This window comes from Heterocephalus glaber, unplaced genomic scaffold, assembly GCF_053883595.1.
Source record: "Heterocephalus glaber isolate CG9 unplaced genomic scaffold, H.glaber_assembly_v1.0 deba00000347, whole genome shotgun sequence".
In the NCBI taxonomy this organism is placed as follows: Eukaryota; Metazoa; Chordata; class Mammalia; order Rodentia; family Bathyergidae; genus Heterocephalus; species Heterocephalus glaber.
In genome coordinates this window covers 10,288,684-10,313,310 of record NW_028258143.1, presented here as the reverse complement: position 1 = coordinate 10,313,310, position 24,627 = coordinate 10,288,684, and the positions used below count along the sequence as shown (strand labels likewise).

Sequence of the window (24,627 nt, the reverse complement as noted above, 5' to 3'; positions counted from 1 at the left end):
TATGTTGTTATATTGTTGAGTTCTGGATTCTACTTGTGTACTCCTAGGAAAAAAAGGGTGCTCTTTGAGCACTGGAGATTTATTTCAGTTTGCAAGATTCTCTGATCCAACAGACATCCATGGTTTCTAGTTGAGGAGCAATGTGCATCATAGTAATTTTTTAAAAATCCGTTGTGAAATGTCCAACCATATTCTGAATGGCCATAGGCCTCTCTGGGACAGAGACTACTATGCTTCCAGCCCCCTTTGGGCAGAGCTCTGTGACTTTGATTGTTGTTAGATATCAGGCTTCTGAATATGATTTTGTTCATAAGGAATATTTATCAGAGTCCAGTCAGGCAAAGTAAGTAATTTCAAACAGAAAATTTAATACAAGGATTGTTAACTTAGGTGATGGAAGAGCTGAGAAACCAAATGATAAATAATGTGGTAACTATAAGATACCCACTGAAAACTACTCCTGCCCACACATCTGAAGGAACAAACGAAGGAGAAGTGTTACCAAAGCCCAGGAAGTAGGCTGCTTGGTGGCAGCTGGAATTATAACTAGAGAGGTAAGGTAAGATTTTCCAGCAAGAGCTTGGGCCAGAGAGGAGAATCCATCCAGAGAAGGGAGAGATGAATCATGACTTCTGTTCTGCTCACTTAATCTCCTTTCAGTGTTCTCTGTGGAGCATCCTTAGCAAAAGAATTGGGAACTTGTGAAAGTTAGTTTGAAGGAGAAGGACTAAGATTTGATCAAAATGAAAACAGGTGATGACCACTGAGGAGAACATAGGGATGAGCCCTCCTTCAGGGAGGAAGCAGTGGGAAGGGGTCAGTGGAGGCTTCTATCTGTGAGCTTTTTCCATTTCAGGTACAGAGAGCCTGCATGCCTGGTGTCATGCCCAATCCAGGGAAGCCCACCTGTGGTGATTAAGCTAGGAGAATATATGAGGTCTGACCACCTAACCTTGAGGGGGCATAACTGTAATAGGCTGTATTCTCCAAAGTTCCAAGATGGTTTAGCCAAGACTTTGAAAACCCTAAATCACAGTTCAACTTCTCCTGCCCATTTTCCTGTTCTTCCTTTCACAGGGGCTAATATGTTGTAAACAGTTTGCACCTCAAATTCCATTTCAGCATTGCTTCTAAATAGTTTGAAGTTGATCAGAGGCATAATTATCAACTCCAACCTCAAACATGATGCAGAGGAGAGGGAGGAAGAAAGGAGAAAGAAGAAGGCCTTGAATCTGGGAGAGAGAATAGAATTGTATTTCTCTTTGCAGATTTGAGGAGTCTCAGAGAAAGGTGAGAGCCTTTGGCATTGGAGCAGCTGGGCACATTATCGCAGAGGAAGGGGAAAAACCTGGACATTGGAATAACTGTGGAACAGTGAAGGGGAAATTCCAGGGACATAAAAGGCTCAATCATAAGTGTAACAGTAAGAATTATTATGGGTAGTGTAAGAAGTAGTATAAGAATTTAGGATGTGGCCTTGCTTCCAAATTCTGCTCCAGAAGAACAAGAAGTCATGATAAGTGAGATAGTTTTGTTTTTTTTTAACTTTGCAGCAATTGGGGAAATATATTTCATATAAAGAGGTGTGCAGATTTTAAATAAGCTTTGCAACAAGATTTTGTATATTACTTTATATTTTTTCCTTATGAATATTTTTAATCACAAGAGCATAATTGAAACAAGAGAAAGAGTTATTTAAATACAAGCTCTTTATTTTCTCTGGTTTCATATTAGAAAGGAAGAATATCTGAAAGGCACTATTACAAACAATTATGGAATGGAATGTTGTGCTAACCCGTTGTGAACTTTGGTGTAGGAAAGGAGTTGCAATAGTACACAGAGGCACTATTTGTTCCTTTTAGATTAGATGGAGGCAATCTGTGAGTATAAATTTCTCATGTTTCACAAATAAACTTAAGATAGCTATGAGTAATGTTTTATAAGTGGAATAAGAGAGAAGTGTCATCAAAAGTCATTCCTGAACATTTAGAAGCATAAATCGAAAGTTCCCACTTATTTTCTGGAATATTATACAGTTCCTGGGATCTATTACTTATACAAAAGGAATATTTGGAACATTCTTCTTACTGGCTGTGGCATGGGTGAGCAGTTGGGGGACTCTGCTAGGAGATAGTGACCTTCCTGCCACTGTCCCTAGCCGTGGGTCACTGATTGTTGTTAGACTTCCCGATGGATTCTTATTTGATAAGATTAAACAAGGGGCTGAATCAAGACTGGAGAGCCTTCCTGACAAAATGGGCCTTTTCTGCCATCCATGGCAACATCCATAGTGTATTGGCTTGAGAGATTGAGCTTTCCAGGTCACTGCCTCTCTGATAGGCATTGAGTATGACAGTTATGGACATATGGGGTCCTGGGACAGATATCCTAAAGCCACTAGAAAGAGCTTCTTTTATGCTTAGTGTCATGGTGGAAAACAGCCATAATAATAAAATGTAATAATTTCTTTCATTATAGAAATGAACTGCAGTATTTTGATAATAAAATTTATTTATTAGAAGCATCAGGAGCGACACCCCACTACCTGCCTGATTTCCTTTAGTTCTGAGGCTGATGATAAATAATTAACATGAGAATCATTTATAGATCCTTTTATTTTATTGAAAAGCACTCAGTGGTTCCATTTTAACCTCAGTAATTCATACAGAGCACAAGTAGCAAACGTATCATCATAATTATACATTGCAAATTACCTTAGTAGAATGTAACATTTTCACTCATATTATACAGAATTCAGTGAAAATGCAATCAGAGCTTTGAATGTGGAGAAGAAAATCACCCACTGAATCACTATATAGATTTTACAACAAAGAGATTTCCATATTAACTTTAGGACAGCATTAGAATTTACTAGCAACTCTCTTTCTTAGGACTCTATTGATGTGTAATAAATATCAATAATAAAAATAATGCTGAAAAGTCAACACTTCATCTTTTATACATCCTACTGGGTCTACATGTAATTGTATGGGTTATTTAGAGTTTATGTAAAGCTTAGCTTTGGCCACAGGAGATACATTTGATAAGCTTTCATCTGACACAATTTTTCTTCCTTTTTTCTCATAAGGAAGACTTTTAGTGGTGAATTAAAGGTGGGAATTAAGATGTCTCATGAACACATCTTAATTTGGATGGAGATAAGTGGAATCACTTTGATTTGGAGTAAACCTTCTGGCAAGGAAGACTGCTGCTCTATTTAGAAATGACTGCCGGTAGCCAAGGTGCTACTCTGCTAATAAAGTCATGAAGAAGCAGGAATGAGCACAGAATGCAAAAGTCCAATTTGGTCAGTGGTATCTGGGAGCAGTGGACGTTCCTTGATGAAGATGCATGTGCATAAGAGTTGCTTGATTTTAGTTCCATCTAGCAATCTGTGGAAAGTGGTCCTTGAAATGAGGGACTATTTTTCTGTGGGGTAGAATCCACAAGCTGAAAGGACAAAGGATATTTATTGGTTTCGGGGGCACTTTCTGTGTCTGGAAGCAAAGGGGATGGGTATTCCTGAGAGAGGCACAATGTCTTTCTCAGAGAGCCTTTAGTGCTTAGTTTAGAAAAAGCTGGATATATTTCTAGGTTTAGCATTTAGTGTCTGGGTTAGTCTTTAGTATGTGAAATGGTAAAATACATACTTAAAATTTTTACAGCATTTGATGCATAAGAGATTTCTTGTAGTAACCCTGAATCAGAGATGCATGTATATGATTGTTGGTTGAATCACAGTAGGTGTACAGAATCTTTGAGCTCAATAGGATCTCTCTGTTTTTGTCCACCATGGCAATCTAAGTGAGTCCCACCCTTCAAAACCAGAGCAAACAGCATATGTGCAGTGCTTTGGCTTTTGAGATTCTCATCTGTGTCTTGGAGTTTTACCTTATACATGGGAAGCAACTTTCAGTATTTGAGGTTTTTATTTAGTTTGAATGAATACTTTAGAAGCAGAACATGTGGCATTCTAAAGCCAATTGGTCAACTTAGCTCATTCCCCTCTTCTTAGAAGAAAACATTTGCCAGGATTCCAGTCTGCATTTGAGGGTTCTCTTCATGTCATACTGACTCATCATCATACAGGTTTTGGTTTGGAAGGAACCTAAGATTGTCACATGGAGCTTCTTCCTTTGTATTTTGAAGCATTTTCTGCAAATATAAGGACCATTATTTGTAACATGAAAGTTGTAAGGAATGTTTGAAGTTTTTGATTCCAGGCTGCAGGCCAGTGAAAAAATTCCTTGTATTGCAAACCTCTGCCCTATGTGGTCAGGGTGCAAGTAACACAAGGCCATTTTTCTTGACTTGGAAGCTGTGGATCTACTATTATGCAGCCTAGTATTTCTCAAACGCTAGTGTGCACAAGAATCACCTGGAAGGCTTGAGAAACACAGATTTACTGGGCATCATTCCTGGAGTTTTGAATTCAGTAGGGCTCAGTTGGGACTCTAGAATCTGCATTTCTAACAAATGTCTAGGAGATGTTGATGCTCCCCTTCCAGAAACCATACTTGGAAATCTGGTGATGTTACTACCTACAGTTTTGGATGGATCCTGAAACTCAAAAACTAACAAAAGAACATATAATTAAAATAACTAAATTATGTATAAAATATACATTCTAATATTTTAAAAATGTTCATTTGAAAAATCTTAATTTTGAATTTTATTTTGATTCTCTGAACATACTTGTTGAGGGCAATGAAGACTTAAGATATAGGCTTATTGTACTATATTCAATTTTTACCACGAAGTAAATGTGTCAATCATTTTGAGAAAGCTGTAGGGGTTTTAGTTATGCAGAGGTTTTTTTTTTTTTTTTTTTTTTTTTTTTTTTTCGTACCGGGGATCGAACTCGGGTCCTTGCACTTGCGCAGCAGGCAGCAAAACCACTGAGCTAAATCTCCGGCCAGTTATGCAGAGTTCTGTTGAGGATGAAATGTTATTCTCTTGAAAGTTTATCCAGAGACACATTAGATTGCACAAGGTTTTTCATGGTTTTAAAATTCATAGTTAATTTTTCACTCTGTAATCACAATTCCCAATTTGTTCTGTTTTCTTTCTCTCCTTCCCCCTCACTACAGAATAGTATTGCTAATTATAACAATAATAATAGCAGCTAGTGTTTGAATGCCTGAGTGCTTTTTATGTCCAGGACTTTAATTTACAGGATTTCCTGATAATTTTTCAAGTTAAAATTTATTGTCCCCACTATCCAGATGAGGTTATTGATATGGAAGTGTCACATGATTTGTTCAAAGACTTGTGTGCAATGTGATATCTTAAGTTGTAAAGACTTGCATTTTCTTTATTACAAAACACATTCTTCTCACTAGTTATATACACTCACGTGCCACATAATGATATTTCTGTGGACCGCATATGTGACGTATATAAGATTATAGTGGAGGCCAGGGATGTAGCTCAGAGGTGCCACCGCCTGCCTCGCAAGCACAAGGTCTTGAGTTCCATCCCTCATACAAAAACAAAAAAAAATGATTATAAAGGAGCTGAAAATGGTTTTGCCTAGTGATGTAGCCTTCTTAGTCTGTGTAAGTGGCATGAATGGTATTGAGGCAACAAAGAAAATGTCCATTGATACATTTCTTAGCAAGTGTCCTGTCTTTAAGTGATGCATGACTATCTCTGGTTTCTTAACCATTTTGTCTGTGTTTTCAACAATTTTGCTTGAAAGAACCTTAAGAGACTATTGTATTGAGTAAATTCTAGGTGCTACACATTTTATATATGTTATTTCATTTATTCCTCCCTATATTCTTTAAATAATGCTAACCTTCTTTGAGAATGAGAATTCTCAAGCTTTGAGGAGGTCAAAGGACTTATTATCTAAATAACCTAGGGAAGAATATTTAAACCTAACTCCTTCTGCTTCTAAACCTATGCTCTGTTCAAGACATCACAGTGCTTCCTTAAGCCTTGAGGTAGTCTTACCTTAAATGTTATTAAAGTGATAATTATTTTGGTTCAGGTAAACGTGATCAGGCCTCCAGCTAGAGCAGAGTCTTGCTAGAGAGATTTGAGGTGTACGAGAAAATCTTGTCCCATCTTTGCTCCCTAGAAAAACATGGAGGGCCTGGAGAGACTGACACTTATCCATTAGTGTTTCATAGCTCTAAAGGCAGCCTCGGTGTCTCTGGTTGTTTTCTGCAAATGTATCGACCCCTGGGAAGATTAATGCAATAAAATACCCTTCCATATTACATTTTATTCTCTACAGAAATAGGCCAAATGAGCTTGAGAAATTTTTTTCAGACATTTTTGTTACAGAATTCTAGAGACATACAAAAAGTGTAGTAAATTATATAATACCTATGTATATACCATCTACCTTTATCAAATCATGATAGCTTTCTGTATTTGCTTCAAAATTTTTAAAAATAGTCTAGCATTACTTTTACATTGGAAATCTTTTAAATTCTTTGTCCTAAACCTATGCCCTTCTACCTCCCTGCCAATTTAAGATTTAAGCATTATCCTTTATTTGATGTTTATAATTCTAATGTATATTTTTGTATTATTAATGAATATATATGCATTTATTAAAATGTTATATGATTTGTTTTAAAACTTTCCTAAATTGTTTCATATTTATGCATTATTCTGCAATTTGTCTCCTTATTCAATCTGATATCTTTTGAGATGTATGTATGTTGATAAATGTAATTTTTGTTTATTGATGTTTACAACTCCATAATGCTTTATTGTATATACACCTTTAAAATTATTTCTCTTTTCTCTTTTGGATGACCATCTAGGTCACTTCCATATTATGCTAGGAAAAATATGGTTTTAGGGAACATGTTTTTTTCTTATTGAGCACATTAGAAATATTTTTGCAATGTACCTAAAAGAAAGATAAATCCTGTAATATATTAGGAGTGGAATTTCAGGGATGAAGGTCATGTACATTTTCAACTTCTATAGATTATGCCAGTTTTTCCAAAAGTGTTATACCAGTGTACTACTAGCAGTTCATATTTATATAAGAGTTCTTACTTTCAAGGCCTTATAAAGTTAGACATTCTAATTTTATGCTGGCTGGGAAATACAAAATAATATATAAGTGTGATTTTAATGTTTTATTTTTCTAATTATGATGTAGAACACTTTTTCATATGTTGCTTAGCAATGAATAAAAGATTTTACCTATTTTTAAGCAAACATATTATGTGTTCATTTTTACTTTTTTATATTCCTTTAGTTTTACTTTTCTTTGTCTAAAATAGAGTATTTAATAATTTCCCATATATTTTAGTTTCTGGATGTCTAAAACTGAGTCTAGTTTGAACTCAACCAGGAGTGATAATTTAGCTAGTTATGAAATGGGAGATTTAACTTTATTTTTCTCTTAGCCATTTAAGACATTGCTCTGTTAGTTTTTTTTATTGTTAAGAACTCTACCAGAATAGTTTTCCATTATAGGTTATCTCTTTTTCATTGTGAGAAAAAATATTGTGTACTGCAGTTTTTCCATAAGTGTAAATATGAATCATTCTTTAATTTTCTTGACTGATATTAAACGTATTGTATTTTTAATAAATTACAATAAATTATAACAAATTCTATTACCTCTATAAATATTCTTGTCACCATTCTCTCTGTTCTTTCTTTGTTTTTCCAACTACTATCAGTTGCATATTCTATAGCCCTTGAAGCTACCCTTCTCCATGTCGTAACTGCACCTTTAATTATTGTTTTTTCCTGCTTTGTCTTTTCATACTGTGTTCTGGGTGATTTTTTTCAGTTGTACTTTCTGATTATCCTTTTCTTTCACTATTGTTAGGCTAGATTTTATTTCTTCATCTTTTCTCATATTGTTGGATAGAAAATTGCTACCCAAATTAATGGCTTAAAATTACTTTTCATTATCGTTTACATGTCTGTGGGTCAACTGGAGATCAGCTAATCTGGCCTGAACTCAGCTGTGATAACTTTGTTTCATGATCCTCTTTTCTCCCTTGAATTCGAAGGTTAGAGAGGGATATTTTTCTCATTGTAATTGCAGAAATATGAGGCAAATCGAAACATTCAAAACTTGTTATGAGTTAGTGTTGCATCATTTCAGCTTCTTTCTATTGGACAAAATCAAATTATCTGTGAACAAAGTCAAGGGATGTGGAAATATGTTCTGTTATTATGTGAGGAATTCCAAGATCAGTGATAAAGGATATAAGCATGGGGAAAAGTGAAGAACTGAAGTCAATAATGCAGTCTATGACAACTATACTTGTAAATCTCTGTAGTAACAGAATATGACCCTCTCCCCCAAGCCCACTGCTTAATCCCTTGGAAATTTAATTCAGGTTATTCATGGTCCTCAAAACAGAGAGATGATTTTGTATTATCCAAATCTAATCACCTGTACCATTAAAAGCAGACTTTCTCTGGCTCAAAACAGAGATGCAAGAGAAGAGGAAGGCAGAAAAAAATGTAAAAACAGAGAGGGGAAGTCATGGAGCTTCTAAGTGTGAGAAGGGGTTCTGAAGTATAGGGGGAAACCTTCCAGGAATAGAGAGATGTCCCTAGAAGCTCAAGTGGTATTAGGCTGATACCTACGAAGACAATAGGGATTTTAGTCCTTCCTTAAGGAACTGACTTTGCAACCAGTCTGAATGAGTTTGCTGGTGGATTCTACCCCAGAGCCTTCAGAAAAGAACACAGCCCTGCAAACACCTTGTTTTTGATCTTGTGATGCCCACAGAAAAGGAACCAGTGAGTGACACTGAGTCTAATCTTGACCCACAGAAACTATTAAATGATAATGGATTTTACTTTAAACTGCTAAGTTGGTGGTTAAGTATTGTGTTAGAAAGACAGAATGACTACAGTCTCCAAGGTTTCAGTTTTGTTCTTGCATATATGTCTTAATATAATTTTTCCCTGTCTTCCTTTTATGATTTATTTGATCTTGATTTATTTAATTTTTACTTTCCTCCATGCCAAAAAGTCCAGGAGACTTCTATTTTTAGTCACTTATATTATTATACAGACTTAAAAAATGCTTGTTGAATGATTGATTCTCACATTACCAAGAGGGAACTAGGTAAATCTGAGTTTGGTGAGTTATGAGGGCTCAGATGTAAGGAGAGGGTGAGTGGTCTTTCAGATCACAACCTAACTGCCTTTTCAACAGACTGAGGCCAGTTCTTGCTTATTATATTCACCAAAAATCTCATTTTATTGAATTTATTGTCATGATTCTGTCCCATATTTTTGTTAAAAGGACTATTAATGTCAATGATAAATCTTTCCTGAACTTAGGTCAATTTACTTAGCTATTGAAGAGAGATATCACTTACTTATAATGAGCTGGATATTTGAGTGGTGTTAGAATTTCTGTTTTTTTTAAATCTCATTTTACTATTTTCTCCCAGTGACAAAGGAAGAGGGGCAGGGAGAGAAATAGAACATAAAAGAATATGAGAGAGTTCAACATTTCAGAAACTACATTTCTGGAATGTTTAATTTTTATTCTTTTAGAATAAAGACCAAGAGTGGTTTCTTGATATCATATTATTCTGTTTTGAGAAATTAATTTTATTTCCACAGTTTTCATTTCATTTTGACTGTTTTTATTTCCACAGTCTTCAGAAATGAGGCTGATCTATGAAATATCATTTGATGTATAAGCATCAAATTAAAGCTTCAATCAGCTATATTGATTTTACATTGTCATCAGTTAGGAAATATGAATTCATGAAATTACATGACCAAGCTTAAATGTTCAAAAACAAAATGTTTGAGGAAAATAATTAACAATCCAAGTGAATGTATATTTGTTATTCAGATAGGCTAATTAAAGACAATTTTACAGTGATGCTTATTAACAATAGCATGTAGGCTTGGACACTGTTTTGAAATTATTCCTTTTGGGAATTGCAAATATCTGGTTTGAAAAGAATAAACAAATAATGGCCATTCATAAAATAATTTATAGATCTATTCAATGTTATTTGAATCTAATGTGGGAATTGCAGGTGTGCTAAATTGTGGTTCATTCTAGGCTAATTATAAATTGTTGTTGCCCTCGTGTATTTATTCCATACAATATGAGGCTAATAGCTCTTTACATTTTTGTCCATTTCCACATTATCCTTGGTCATTCTGTGAGATATTTAGGTGATACATAAAAGAATATGTTATTTTAGACATTAAACACCATTTTATATAGCGATACTTTGCTTGAAAGCAACTCTGGTAACACTATATTTATACTACGCAAAATAGTGATGCAATTGCGATCATGTAATTTCATAAGTCCAATTCGCTTATTTGTTATTTTTATGTTTCTTTCAAATATATGTTTGAATGCTACACTGAGAAACTGGCCTAATATTTCCAGATGATCTGATACTCTTTCCCCTCCTATCATCTGAATTGCTTTTGTCACCCAGTGTGAAAATGGAAAAAAGTTAGGCTCACATCTCATAAAATTTTCCTGTGGTGTACTCTTATTGAATTATTTCCAGGTAGATGCAACAGATGTTCATCAAGTTGCTTCCAGCTTCCACTGTTAATTGAACCATAATGGGAATGACAGCAGGGAAGGACAGATTACAGGAGTTGAAATACATTTTGAACCCAAGATTCTTGTGACCTTCCTTTGAAACATTTGTTGGACTGACAATTCTTGCTTCTTCCCCATGCATGGGAAGGAATATGAGATGATTTCAGCTACAGTACATCAACAAAGTAATGTCCTCAGAAATTAGAGGTGTCTTGCTATTGACACATGTTATCAGTGAACTTGTTATTTCTTTTCTTGTGTTGTGTTAACAAGTTACAAATTAGGAACCGTAAGTCCTACTATGAGACTTGCTTAATCTTGATAAGCCATAATTTCATCATCTTCAAATGGAGTAAGCATTACCTGAAGTGTCAAAAATGAGGACTTCATATGCCTGTGAATAATCTTTTAAGGTTTTAGTTATTATGTATGTACCTATTTTAAAAGTTACTTAACTAAGAAATCTTCACTCAAATAATTGATTTGGGCACAGAGAAGATGGAGTCAAAGTTAACCAGCTCTGTGCTAATGTGCTGCTAATTGAAGATGACTATAGCAGCCAACAGTTAAAGAGGAGACTGCTTTGAGCATAGAGGATGGGGTGGAGGCGTAGCTCAGTGATAGAACACTTGCTTAGCAGGCATGTGGTCTTGGGTTTATGGTGGGGGCAGATGGAGTGAGAGACAGACAGAAACAGAGATACGATTTATGGTTTGAGGAGTTGGACTTGGAATTTTGGAAGGGAGGATAGTTTTCAAGGAGGCTGGGAGCCCAGGGAGGTGAAAAAGGGCTAATTTGGAGATGGAGATGTGAGTGAAGGGAGACCTAACTGCTGATGGCACAATCCTTACCCCACCCCCATCCATGCTACCATCCTCTTGCTGACCTCATCCAATCTCAGACTACGTGTGGTGAATGCCTTCTAAATTTATACCATCAACTCACACATTTTAAGTCTCTTTCTTTCATCTCATAGATTTCTCCTATCTACTGGTAGCAATAGATAAATTTTAAATTGCTGATATCCAAAATGGAGTCATCTTTGATTTTTCTTTTCCACACACATTTAATCCATCAGCAAATCTTGTCATTGGCTCAAAATATTTCTAGAACTTGAATAATTCTTTCCATCTTCACTCATAACTGTCTTAATTCCATTCTCCCTGTGATCATATTTTCGGCCTCTTACAGTCTACTCTTTACATACCAGCCAGAGAAATCTTGCTAAAATGTAAGTCACATGATATCACTCTTCTGTTCAAAATATTCTTGCAGTGCTTCATCTTACTCTTAGTAAAAGCAAAAATCATTATGGTGGTTTATACCTGCTCGGTTGCTCTTCCGAAGTAATTTCTTCTATTTCTCCTCTTACTATTTTTACTTCAGCCTTACAAGTTCCATACCTAGGACCATGGAACTTACTATTCCTTCTACCTGAAATACCATTTTCCAGATAGCTGCATAGCTTATCTTTTTTCTGTTTTAAATTTATTTTGTTTATTGCTTTACTCTTAGCACCAAGAACAATATGTGCTATGTAATAGGCACTTACTAAATATATACTGAAAGAACTAATTTACCTGAAGTAAAATATGGGCTCGAAGAATAGTGATATGGGTAGAATGATAAAGTGAGATGAACCTAATTCCATCATATGTAGGAATCAGGACTTGGCCTAGAAATGTTTGTGCGAGGCCATATTTTAGTTTTAGGAACTCATTATTCTGTAGCTTACCTCTCTAATAGTTTCTTCTATTTATTTCATAATCTATATTCTCTTTAAACTGTACTTAGTCAGATCCTATGCTGAGTGCTTAAGAAATTCAGCCTTGCTTAATCCACAGCATACTTTGTCTTATGTGTTACATTCTCACTTTATAAGGAAGGAAATAGAGTTTCAGAAGAGTGAAAGAGCTTTTCAGAGAAAAGTGAGCCAAAACAGGATGAAGGCTTGAATTGCTTCTCCTAATTTTTAATCTGGTTTGCTCTACATTTAGGTGTGAAACCCACCAGCAGAATAACCAAGCATGTACACTGTGAGAGTCAATGTTATTGATTCCCCCTTTTTGTCTTCTTCCATTTTGGAAGATTTAAAAAAATAGAGAGAACCTATATATGCCAGTCATTTATTTCTTTGCAATAAATTACTCCAAAATTTAGCTGCATAAAACAATAATAAACACTTATTGTCTCATGTAGTCTCTGTAGGTGAGGATTACAGAGGCAGGTTAGTTTGTTGGCTTTAGTGAAGGGTCTTTCATGAGGTTTTAGTCCAGACTTCAGCTGGGACTGCAGTCATCTGATGGGTTAACTGAGGCTGGGGATATGCTTCCAAGGATCCTTATCCACAAGCCTGAAATGATAGTGCTGTTGGCTGAAGGCCTGCTTCTTACTATGTGGACTCTGAATTGGGTTGCTGGAGTAGCCTCATGACATGGATACAAAGGTTATCCAGCAAAAAGTCTTGATTATTTATAAGGGACCATGAAACTCAACTGCCCCCTAGAGTGAGTGATCTACAGAATAGCAGGCAAAGGCTGTATTGTCTTTAGTGACCTAGACTAGAAAGTTACACAGTATCATTTGCAGGATTTCTTATTCAGCACGGGACAGGACATACAAGGTACCTCGTAAGTGAGACTTACAGAAGGACACATTGGAGGCTAGCTACTATTATCTGCTGAATGGTCCTCAAGAACCCCCAGTTTTTCTATGTATAAAATACACACACGCACTTTCCAGACACCCAAGTATCAGCTTATAGCATCACCTTGAAATCCAGCACCCCAATGTCTAAATGAAGTCTAGATATTATTACTATTATTCCACAATATTTTGTAGTTTTAAGTCCCCTCCTACCTCTCAGGTCACTTTTTCTTTACTTTGTGGGACATTGAACATTTAATAAGCATAGATTAACTGTCTCTCTGTGCCAGGCACTGAACTAGGAATATAAAAAGTGATAAAGCAGAATCTTTTTCACTGCATAGCTCACAGTCTAATGGATGAAAGAGATGTATGAATAATTATTACATGGCAAATGTTGGGATCATAAATTGGGCAGTGAATAGCTGTCAGGATGAGCTGAAGAAGACCATAGAGATGAAGAGCCATTTAATTTAGGTGTTGAGGGCTGCACATACACTGATAAGATAGTCAAGTAGAAAAGAGCATTTTACCCAGAAGATACACTATGAGCAAAATCTGCTTCCTCTAAATGTGAGCAGACTGTAGGCTCAACCCTTAGTGTCTTGCTATTTCTGCACTGTATTCCCTTACTTGGAGAATTTGTCCTATTTTCTACATTAATAGACTTAACTACCAACTTATTCGGACTTACTTTTTCCAGATCCATTATTTAGTGAGCAAAATTAGAAGTGCTTACAGTTTAGATCCTTTACCATAAAGCTTCACCCTATTTCTAAAGCTCCAGTCTCATCACTTTAGTTAGTCCCATTCCCTTGTTTGATATTTCATGTTTTTCCATGTTCTAACTTTGTCTAAAATCTCATCTTTCAAAATTTTCTCCTTGAAATCATTCTAGAAGTTTCTAGAACACTCAGAGTCTGTGGGAAATTAACACATACATAGGCTACTTTGTGAATGAAACCTTTACTTATTATGTGTCCCAGGTTGCCAGTTAGTGAGTAAACAGCCACAAATGAGAGACCATGCATAATCTTTCTTGTTTTTACTGAGCCCAACATTGTTTTTATCTGCATTCTGGTAATTATTAAATATTTGATGATGACAGTGTTTGATATGAAATATGGTGTTAGAGGAGCAAGTAGGATCATGAGTTTCTGTTCATTGTGTTGCTGAGGCATACCATGGAGTTAGATTGTGTCATGTTTTAACAACATCCAGGGGGCCATCTAATCTAGATCCTTTTCATTAAAACATCATTTAATATAAAATAAAATCAGCTGACTGTTGGCTACAGCAGTGACTATCACTGTGACAGAATTTGGCCCCACTTATTTAACGAAGAGCCAATTTTAGTGGAGAAAGAGGGTATTACAATGGATTTTGGTTGATTTAGGGAACTAGGAAGAGAGCCCCATAGTTGCCATAATTATTAGGGGAAAGACAAGCAGAGAGGAGTAGACATCTCTATTTGTGCTTGACTTTAAGATTTCATTATTGAAAGCAAGGAGCAGTTTTAATAAATATAAATCATCCTGAGATTACCTTCTTGAAAGAGGGAAATCATTCTCTCTTTTTTTTTTTTTTTCCAGGCCTAAACCAGAGAGACATTTGTGTATCTGACTCGGGAGCACATTGGACATCACAAAAACTTACTCCCATGTGCCTGGTTCTGCGTGAAAATATTCACTCACGCATACATTCCTTCAACAGGTATTATTAATTATTATTATTATTATTATTTATATATATATCATTTTATTGGTACATTTTAGGTGTACAACATAATGGCACTCATCATTGGAGATATGCACTTTTACATACTCTCTTGGTTCTTGTTTTTGCCTCTTGCCCTACCCTCCCTTCAACCCCTCCATCTCTTCCTATTTACAAAGACTTTGTTTCTATTTTTTTATTTTCTCATATTAATTCCATTCCCTTTTTCCTTTCCCCTACCCCTCCCACTTCCCCCTCCCCATTGCCCCTTTTCTTCCTATTTCACATTATCTATTATACAATTTAGTCCTTATTTACACTTTCAGTTTCTCACACTAGAGAAACTATTTGGTACTTACACATGTGTGTCCTGTTTATTTCACTTAAGAGTATCATCTCAATGTGCATCCATTTAGCTATAAAGGTCTCTAATTTCTCATTTTTGATGGCTGAGTAGTACTCCATTTTATAAAAACCCCACATTTTCTTTATCCAGTCTCCAGTTGATGGTCATTTGGGCTGTTTCCAAGTTTTAGATATTACAAACTGTGCTGCTATGAACATGGGTGCTCATATAACACTGTGGTATGATTCTTTTAATTCTTTGGGGAAGATATCCAGCAGAGAAATAGCTGAGTCAAATGAGACTTCCAGTCCTAGTTTGTTGAAGTATCTCCATACTGATTTCCACAGTGGTTGCACCAGTCTATACTCCCACCAGCAGTGGAGCAGTGTTCCTCTTTCCCCACAACCCCGACAGCATTTGTTGTTGGTTGATTTTATGATAGCAGCCATTCTTTCTGGAGTGAGGTGGAATCTCAGCGTTGTTTTCATTTGCATCTCTCAAATGACCAGTGATGTTGAACATTTTTTCATGTATTTATTTGCCATGTCTACTTCTTTGAGAAATGTCTGTTCATTTCAGATACCCATTTTTGGATTGGGTCTTTAAATTTGGGAGGTCTGATTTTTTTAAGTTCTTCATAGATTCAAGATAGTAGACCTTTGTCTGAGGGACCGCTGGTAAAACTTTTTTCCCACATTGTGGGTTGTCTCTTCACACTACTGGTGGTTTCTCTTGGTGTGCAGAAGTTTTTTAGTAAAAAGAGATCCCACTTGTTGATTGTGCTAGTTCACGGGCAACTGAGGTTTTGTTCATAAAATCTTTTCCTACACTGATGTCTTCAAGAGTTCTACCTAACCTCTGTTCCAGCCAGTTCAGTGTTTTTGTTTTATATTTAGATCTTTAATCCATTTTGATTTTAGATTAGTGCATGGTGAGAGATATAGGTCTAGTTTTAGTCTTTCGCAAAGTGAAACCCAATTTATCCAGCACCATTTATTAAAGAGGCTATCTTTCTTCCAGCCAGGATGTTTGGCTCCTTTGTCAAAAATGAGGTGGCTGAGTGTGTCTGGAGTTGTTTCTGCATCTTCTAATCTGTCCACTGGTCTTCAGGTCTTTTTCTTTGCCAGTACCATGGTGTTTTTATTACAGTAGCTTTGTAGTATGGTTTCAAATTGGGGGTTGTAATCCCCTCTGCCATGTCTCTGTAACCTAGAATTGCTTTTGGTATTCTGGGTCTCTTCTTGTTCCAAATGAATTTTTGGATTGTTTTCTCAAGGTCTATGAAGTATGCTGCTCGGATTTCAATTGGGATTGCATTGAATCTATATAGCAGTTTTGGAAGTATAGCCATTTTCACTATGTTGATCCTTCCTACCCAGGAGCAAGGGATGTCTTTCCATTTTCTGATAACATCTTCAAAATCTTTGTTCAAAGTGCTATAATTTTCAGAGAAGAGGTCTGATTTCTTTTGTTAGGTTGATTCCTAGGTATTTCAGTTTTTTGGATGCTATTGTGAAAGAAATTGTTTAAGGTATTTCTCTCTCAGTGAGTCTGTTGTTCGTGTAGAGGAAAGCTATTGATTTTTGTGTGCTGACCTTGTATCCAGCTACTTTACTGAATTTCGTTATTAATTCTAGAAGACTTTTGGTAGAGTTCTTGGGGTCTTCTATTTAGAGTATCATGTCATCTGCAAATAATGACAATTTGACTTCTTCATTTCCTATCTTTATTCCTTTTATTTCTTTCTCTTGTCTAATTGCCATGGCTAATGTTTCCAAAACTATGTTGAACAGGAGTGGTGATAGTGGACATCCTTGTCTTGTTCCTGATTTTAGTGTGAAGGGTTTCAGTTTTTGACCATTTAGTATGATATTGGCTGTTGGTTTTTCATAGATAGCTTTTATCAGATTGAGGTAGAGACCATCTATTCTGATTTTTTGTAGGGTTTTATCATAAATGCTTGTTGGATTTTGTCAAATGATTTTTCTGCATCTGTTGAGATGAGCATATGGTTTTTGTCCCCGGCTCTATTGATATAGTGTATTACATTGATTTATTTGTGTATGTTGAACCATCCCTTCATTCCTGAGATGAATCCCACTTGGTCAGCATGCATGATCTTGATGATCTCCTGCATTCTGTTTGGGAGTATCTTATTAAGGATTTTTGCATCTATGTTCATTAGTGAGATTGGCCTATAGTTCTCCTTTTCGGTTGGGTCTTTCTCTGCTTTGAGGATCAAGGTGATGTTTGCTTCCAGGAATGATTTTGGGAGTATTGCTTCCCTTTCAATTTCATTGAAGAGTTTAAACAGTAGTGGCAGTAGTTCCTCTCTAAATGTCTTATAGAATTCAGCAGTGAATCCATCAGGGCCCGGGCTTTTCTTGGTTTGTAAGTTTTTAATTACATTTTCAATTTCATTGATTGATATTGGGTTGTTTAGAATTTTTATGTCTTCTTCATTCAACTTTGGTAATTCATACATGTCTAGGAATCTGTCCATTTCTTCTGTGTTTTCCATCTTGATGTCATATAGGTTCTCGAAGTTGGTATTGATGGTTCTCTGGGTTTCTGCTGGGTCTGTTGTAATTTCACCCTTTTCATTCTTAATTGCATGGATTTGAGCCTTTTCTTTCCTTTTCCTGATAAGATTGGCTAAAGGTTTGTCAATTTTGTTGATTCTTTCGAAGAACCAAATCTTGGCTTCATTGATTTTTTTGTATTGTTTTCTTAGTCTCCACTGCATTGCTTTCTGCCCTGATCTTTATAATTTCCTCCCTTGTATTAGCTTTGGGGTTGTCCTGTTCTTCTCTTTCTAGAAGCTTGAGGTTCAGCATCAGGTTGTTTAATTGGGCTTGGTCTGTTTTCCTAATATGATTATTCACTGCTATGAATTTCCCTCGTGAGACTGCTTTCATTGTGTCCCATAGATTCCGATATGTTGTATTGTCGTTGTCATTTATTTGAAGGAACTGTCTGATTTCTTCTTTAATTTCCTCTGTGACTCATTGGTTATTCAGAAGTGTGTTGTTCAATTTCCATGTGTTTATGAAGATTTTGCGTTGCTTTTGCTGCCGATCTCCAGTTTCATTGCACTATGTTCTGATAATATACAGGGAATAGCTTCAATTCCTTTGCACTTACCTAACTGTGTTCTCTGAGAGAGTATGTGGTCTATTTTGGAGAATGACCTGTGTGGAGCTGAAAAGAATGTGTATTCTGATTTTGTGAGGTGGAACACTCTGTAAACACTCTGTTAGGTTCATATCTTCAATAGTTTGATTGAGTTCTCGTATTTCATTGCTTGTTTTTTGTCTAGTTTATCTATTTGTGACAATAGGGTATTGAGGTCCCCCACTACTATTGTATTAGTGCTTAAGGGTTTTTCATGTCTGTTAGTATTTGTTTTAGATAGTTGGTTGCACTAGTGTTTGGTGCATAGATATTTATGATTGTCATCTCTTCCTCTTGAATTGTTCCCTTTACAAGGATATAGTGTCCTTCTTTGTCTCTCTTAATCAGTGTGGGTTTGAGATCCACTTGGTCTGTAAAGAGGGTAGCTACTCCTGCTTTTTTTCGGGTTCCTGTCGCCTGGAGTATTGTTTTCCACCCATTAACTTTCAGTCTATAGTTTCTTTTTGAATTAAGTGTGTTTCTTGTATGCAGCATATTGTTGGATTTTGCTTCTTGACCCATTCTCCCAGTCTATTTCTTTTGATTGGTGAGTTGAGACCATTAACATTGATGTTTATAACTGACATGTATTGAGTTATCATTGTCATGACTTCTTTTTGTTGGATCCTCCCCCTTTGCTTTTAGTTTCTTCTTGTGCCAGGTGGATTCATTCTGCTGGGCTTCCTGGGGTTGTGATCCTCATTGTCTTTTCCTAGGATATTGTCTAAAATTTTGTGGAGTGCTGGTTTGGTATTCATGAAGTTTCTAAGGTGCTCTTTGTCACGAAAGTATCTTATTTCACCATCAATTTTGAAAGATAGTTTTGCAGGGTTCATCAATCTGGGTTGGAGGTTGTTTTCCTTTAGGGCTTGAAACACATCACTACAAGCTCTTTTTGTCTTGAGGGTTTGTGTTGAGAAGTCCTCTGTGATTCTGATGGGCTTTCCTTTGTATGTGACTATTTTGTTTTCTCTAACTACCTGTAGAATTTTGTTCTTCTGTTGGGTTCCTGGAATCTTAACAATTATGTGCCTATTTGTAGATTTTTTTTGATGAAGGCTAGTTGGTGTCCTATATGCCTCACTTATCTGTATGTCAAATTCTTTTCCCCTGTTTGGGAAGTTTTCTACCATCACTTCTGTGAACAGTATTTTCATGTCATCTGCACTTTCTCCTGTTTCTTCATTGACTCAAACCAGTCTTATGTTATTTTTCTTTGTATCTTCTAGCAGCTGCTGGATTGATTTCTCATGGTCCCTTTTAATTTTAAACAATTTTTTCTTCCTGGTCACTACTTGCAATCTTATCTCCTATATCTGAAATTCTGTCTTCACATTGGCTCATTCTGCTGCATAGACTTTCAATGGAGTTTTTAATCTCCTGGAAATCTTTTTGCATCTGTTTTATGGATTCCATTTGTTTCCTATGTTGGGATTCCATTATGTTCCTCAGCTCCTCTATTTTTTTATCTGTATCCTGTCTAAATTTATTAATCATGTCTTGCACTATGGGCACGATCTTTGCTGTTATGTGAGAAATTATTTCTGATTTCATTTTTTCCTGATCCTCTTTCATTGCTAGTTCAGGGAGCCCAGTTAGTTGAGTATCAGAGTGTTCCATCTCATTTCCCTTTGGGTTTGCTGTAGGTGATCTGGAAGTCTGGTTCTCTGGCTTGTTTACCTGTCTTCTCATTTTGATGCATGGGAAGAGGGAAGGTGTAGGGTGGGTCTGTGTTCCTGACACCTGCGTGGCTCACTTCCTCTGGGCTAGTAGCCATCACATGCCTATACGGAAGCCTTCTGCTGCATGGGAGCCTTGGTGCACTGATCTGGAGGTCTCCTCTGGGCTGGGAGCCATGGCACACTTACCTGGAAGCTTCTTCTATTCTGGGAGCTGCAGCACACCTACCTGGAAGCCTCTTGCTGCCTGCGAGCCATGGTGCACTGGTCTGGAGGTCTCCTCTGGGCCTCACTTTTATTTATTTCAATTTTCATGATACAAAAGTTTTCTTGCAAAATATCTTTGATTATTTATACAGGACCATGAGACCCAAGGGTCAGCTTCCTGTCTTGCTCCTGGCATTTCCATTAAAAGTTGATGGTAACTTGTGTTTAGATGAGTTTTGTGACACATAAAGGAGAGGAAAAGCATGTCCTCTCTTTGTTACTTGGAGAATAGCTACACAGGGAAACAACACTATTTTTAAAGTAGTCATTAAAGTTTCTTTTGTGGCAAGATTATTTTCTTTCCTGGGAAAAACATAGTTTCACTGACAAATTGCAAAATTCTACACAGTGCAGTGAAATGTCTTTGCTGAGCTGGCTTCTTCAAGCAGGTTGTAGATACTTTATTAAGAACTCAATATATGATCCAAACTGTGCCATATTTGGTGTTTGTTACAGTGTGTTCTGTGGATTTCTAAAAAAATCTATGAAATGGAGGTATTGTGAAGTATACTTCCTGATTAAATTTTTTTGAATCTTAACAAGAGGACAAAGAAGAACACAATCTCTCATATTCCTACCATCCCCATACAATTTTATTTAGTATATTTCTTTCAAAAACTTCATACAGAGATTTTTCATCATAATTGAAGTCTAATATGAGAATGAGTTTTTTTTAACTCATCATGTACACATTTTCCGTATTTTTATTCTCATTGCAACCACTCAGTATGGCTTTACAACAACCCATTGAGAAGATAATAACAAAGTTAATTATTTTCATATAATAGATTTTTAGGTTACTACTACCTGTTTAATTTACATTACTGTATTTCTAATTAACATTTATAATGAGCCTTGATATGAATAGTTATACCCATATACTTTTTAATGAATACTTATACCCATATACTTTTTTTGCATAAACTTTTTTTATGCTTAGGGTTATTTCAGGCCCAGTTGTTACCTCACCCAACAACCTTTATGTGCATGCTGCTCACTGCTTGCAACTTCATCCTTCAAAGCTGATCTTCACCTCCTGGCCACATGTCTGGAGAAAGAGGCTATTTTGGCGAAGCAAAGAAACCTTGATTAATGTAAAATAGTTGAGAGAGCTAGACTTGTTTAGCCTAAAAAGACAAAGCTTGGAGGTTGCTCTTGTTGCAGAAATCTGAAACATACTTTACCTATAGCTAAAGGGAAAATTTAGGATCCAATACTTTACATTAAGAAAGGAAAACAACTATTGCAGCTTGAGTTGAACATCCTAATAATTGGAGCCACTGAATGCTGGAATGGATTGAGTTGTGGCGCATTGAATTAATCCTCTGTAATTGGAAATATTTGATTACTGCAAAGGATAGTGGAAAAACTGAGTTATAGAAATCTCTTTTAACATTTTTTGACTATCTTGATCCTTCAAGTGTCCTTGTTAATACTCTCAACATTTTCTTACTTGTTTCAACACTAATTTCAACACATGTCCTTTCTTGTATTTGTGAATTAGAAAATGCAAGAAGTGTGGCCCCAGAGGAAGAGAGAGAGAGGGTTACAAAAACCATGATGTGTATTGGAAATTGTTGAGAAAAGATACCCTTATCAGTTGGAAGCTGACATCACTGGTTTGAAATGGTCTTCTCATGTAACTGTGGATCTTCTCTAAGAGTCACTCTAATTTTAAATAATGGCAAAGCTTTGTTGGATTAAACCATCTCACTTTGTCTATGTTGATTTAGCACTCCCACTCATGACCAATGACAAGCATTTAAAAAAGTTTTATTGGTACATTTAAGGTATACAATATAATGACATTCATCATTGGAAATTTGCACCTTTACATAATCTCCCTTGGTTCTTATTTTTTCCACATTCCCTTGGCCTCCCTTCAAGCCCTCCATCCCTCCCTATCTACAAAGACATTGATTCATTTTTTTCTTTTTTTCATATTAATTCCATTCCCTTCTTTCTTTACCCCTACCCCTCCCATTTCCCCTTCCCCTTTGCACCTTGTCTTCCTATTTCACATCATTTATTATACCTTTTAGTCCTTATTTACACTTTTGGTTTCTAACACCAGAGAAACTATTCTGTATTTACACATGTATGTCCTATTTATTTCACTTAAGAGTATGTGCTCAATGTGCATCCATTTAGATATGTGTCTCTCATTCCTCATTCTTTATGACTAATACTCCTTTTTATTAAAAAACAACATTTTCTTTATCCAGTCTCCAGTTGATGGGCAATTGGGTTGTTTCCAAGCTATAGATATCACGAATTGTGCTGGTATGAACATGGGTGCACATATATCACTGTTGTATGATTCTTTTAATTCTTTGGGGAATATACCTAACAGTGGAATAGCTGGGTCAAATGGGACTTCCAATCCTAGTTCTTGGAGGTATCTCCATACTGATTTCCACAGTGGTTGCACCAGTCTACACTTCCACCAGCAGTGGAATAGGGTTCCTGTTTCCCCACAGCCCTGCCAGCATTTGTTATTGGTTGATTTCCTTATAGCAGCCATTCTTTCTAGAGTGATGTGGAATCTCAGTGTTGTTTTCATTTGCATCCCTCAAATGCCCAGTGATGTTGAACATTTTTTCATGTATTTATTTGCTATTTCTACTTCTTTGTATGTCTGTTCATTTCAGATGCCCATTTTTCGACTGGGTCTTTAAATTTGGGAGGTCTGATCTTTTTAAATTCTTTATAGATTCGAGATAGTAGACCTTTGTCTGAGGGACAGCTAGTGAAAGTTTTTTCCCACACTCTGGGTTATCTCTTCACACTGTTGGTGGTTTCTCTTGCTGTGCAGAAGCTTTTTAGTAAGAAGAGATCCAACTGGTTGATTGTTTGTGCTAGTTCACGGGCAACTGAGGTTTTTGTTCATAGAATCTTTTCTTACACCAATGGCTTCAACAGTTCTACCTAACTTCTCTTCCATCTGGTTTAGTGTTTACATTTTAATATTTAGATCTTTCATCCATTTTGATTTTAGTTTAGTGCACGGTGAGAGATATAGGTCTAGTTTTAATCTTTGGGAAGTTGAAACCCAGTTTTTCTAGCACCATTTATTAAAGAGGCTATCTTTCCTCCAGTGAGGGTGTTGGCTCCTTTGTCGAAGATGAGTGTGTCTGGAGTTTTTTCTGCATCTTCTAATGTGTTGCACTTGTCCTCAGGTCAGTTTTTTGCTACTAAAGTGCTGTTTTTATCACAGAAGCTTTGTAGTATAGTTTCAAATTGGGGGTTGTAATACCCCCTGACATGTCTCTATCACCTAGAATTGCTTTTGCTATTCTGGGTCTCTTCTTGTTCCAAATGAATTTTTGGATTGTTTTCTCAAGGTCCATGAAGTATGCTGCTGGGATTTCAATTGGGATTGCATTGAATCTATATAGCAGTTTTGGAAGTATGGCCATTTTCACTATGTTGATCCTTCCTACCCAGGAGCAGGGGATGTCTTTCCATTTTCTGATATCATCTTCAATCTCTCTTTTCAGAGTGCTATAGTTTTCAGAGAACAGGTCTTTGATTTCTTTTGTTAGGTTGACTCCTTGGTATTTCAGGTTTTTGGATGCTATTGTGAAAGGAATTGTTTAAGCTATTTCTCAGTTTTTGTGTATAGGAGAGCTATTGATTTTTGTGTGTGGGCCTTGTATCCAGCTACTTTGCTGAATTTGGTTAAGAGGTCTAGAAGACTTTTGGTGGAGTTTTTGTGGGTCTTCTATATAGGGTATCATATCATCTGTAAATAATGACAATTTGACTTCTTCATTTCCTTTCTTTATTCCTTCTATTTATTTCACTTGTCTAATTGCCATGGCTAATGTTTTCAAAACTATGTTGAACAGGAGTGGTGATAGTGGACATCCTTGTCTTGTTCCTGATTTTAGTGTGAAGGATTTCAGTTTTTGACCATTTAGTATGATATTGGCTGTTGGTTTTTCATAGATAGCTTTTATCAGATTGAGGTAGAGACCATCTATTCTGACTTTTTGTAGGGTTTTATCATAAATGCTTGTTGGATTTTGTCAAATGATTTTTCTGCATCTGTTGAGATGAGCATATGGTTTTTGTCCCTGGCTCTATTGATATAGTGTATTACATTGATTTATTTGTGTATGTTGAACCATCCCTTCATCCCTGGGATGAATCCCACTTGGTCAGCATGCATGATCTTGATGATCTCCTGCATTCTGTTTGGGAGTATCTTATTAAGGATTTTTGCATCTATGTTCATTAGTGAGATTGGCCTATAGTTCTCC

The 24,627-nt window shown here is 36.2% G+C and overlaps 1 protein-coding gene across 9 annotated transcripts in view; it reads left to right on the top strand.

Moving 5' to 3' along the window:
• Positions 1-24,627, top strand: part of Thsd7b (thrombospondin type 1 domain containing 7B) — a 1,329,200-nt gene that overhangs the window by 455,013 nt on the left and 849,560 nt on the right. For 8 of the 9 annotated variants that reach the window (XM_087197681.1, XM_087197682.1, XM_087197688.1 and 5 more), the window contains one exon: positions 14,773-14,893. The exons of the other annotated variant lie outside the window; for it this stretch is intronic. The gene's annotated coding sequence lies outside the window, so the exon portion shown is untranslated. The remainder of the gene's footprint in view (positions 1-14,772; positions 14,894-24,627) is intronic. 9 annotated transcript variants of the gene reach the window in all.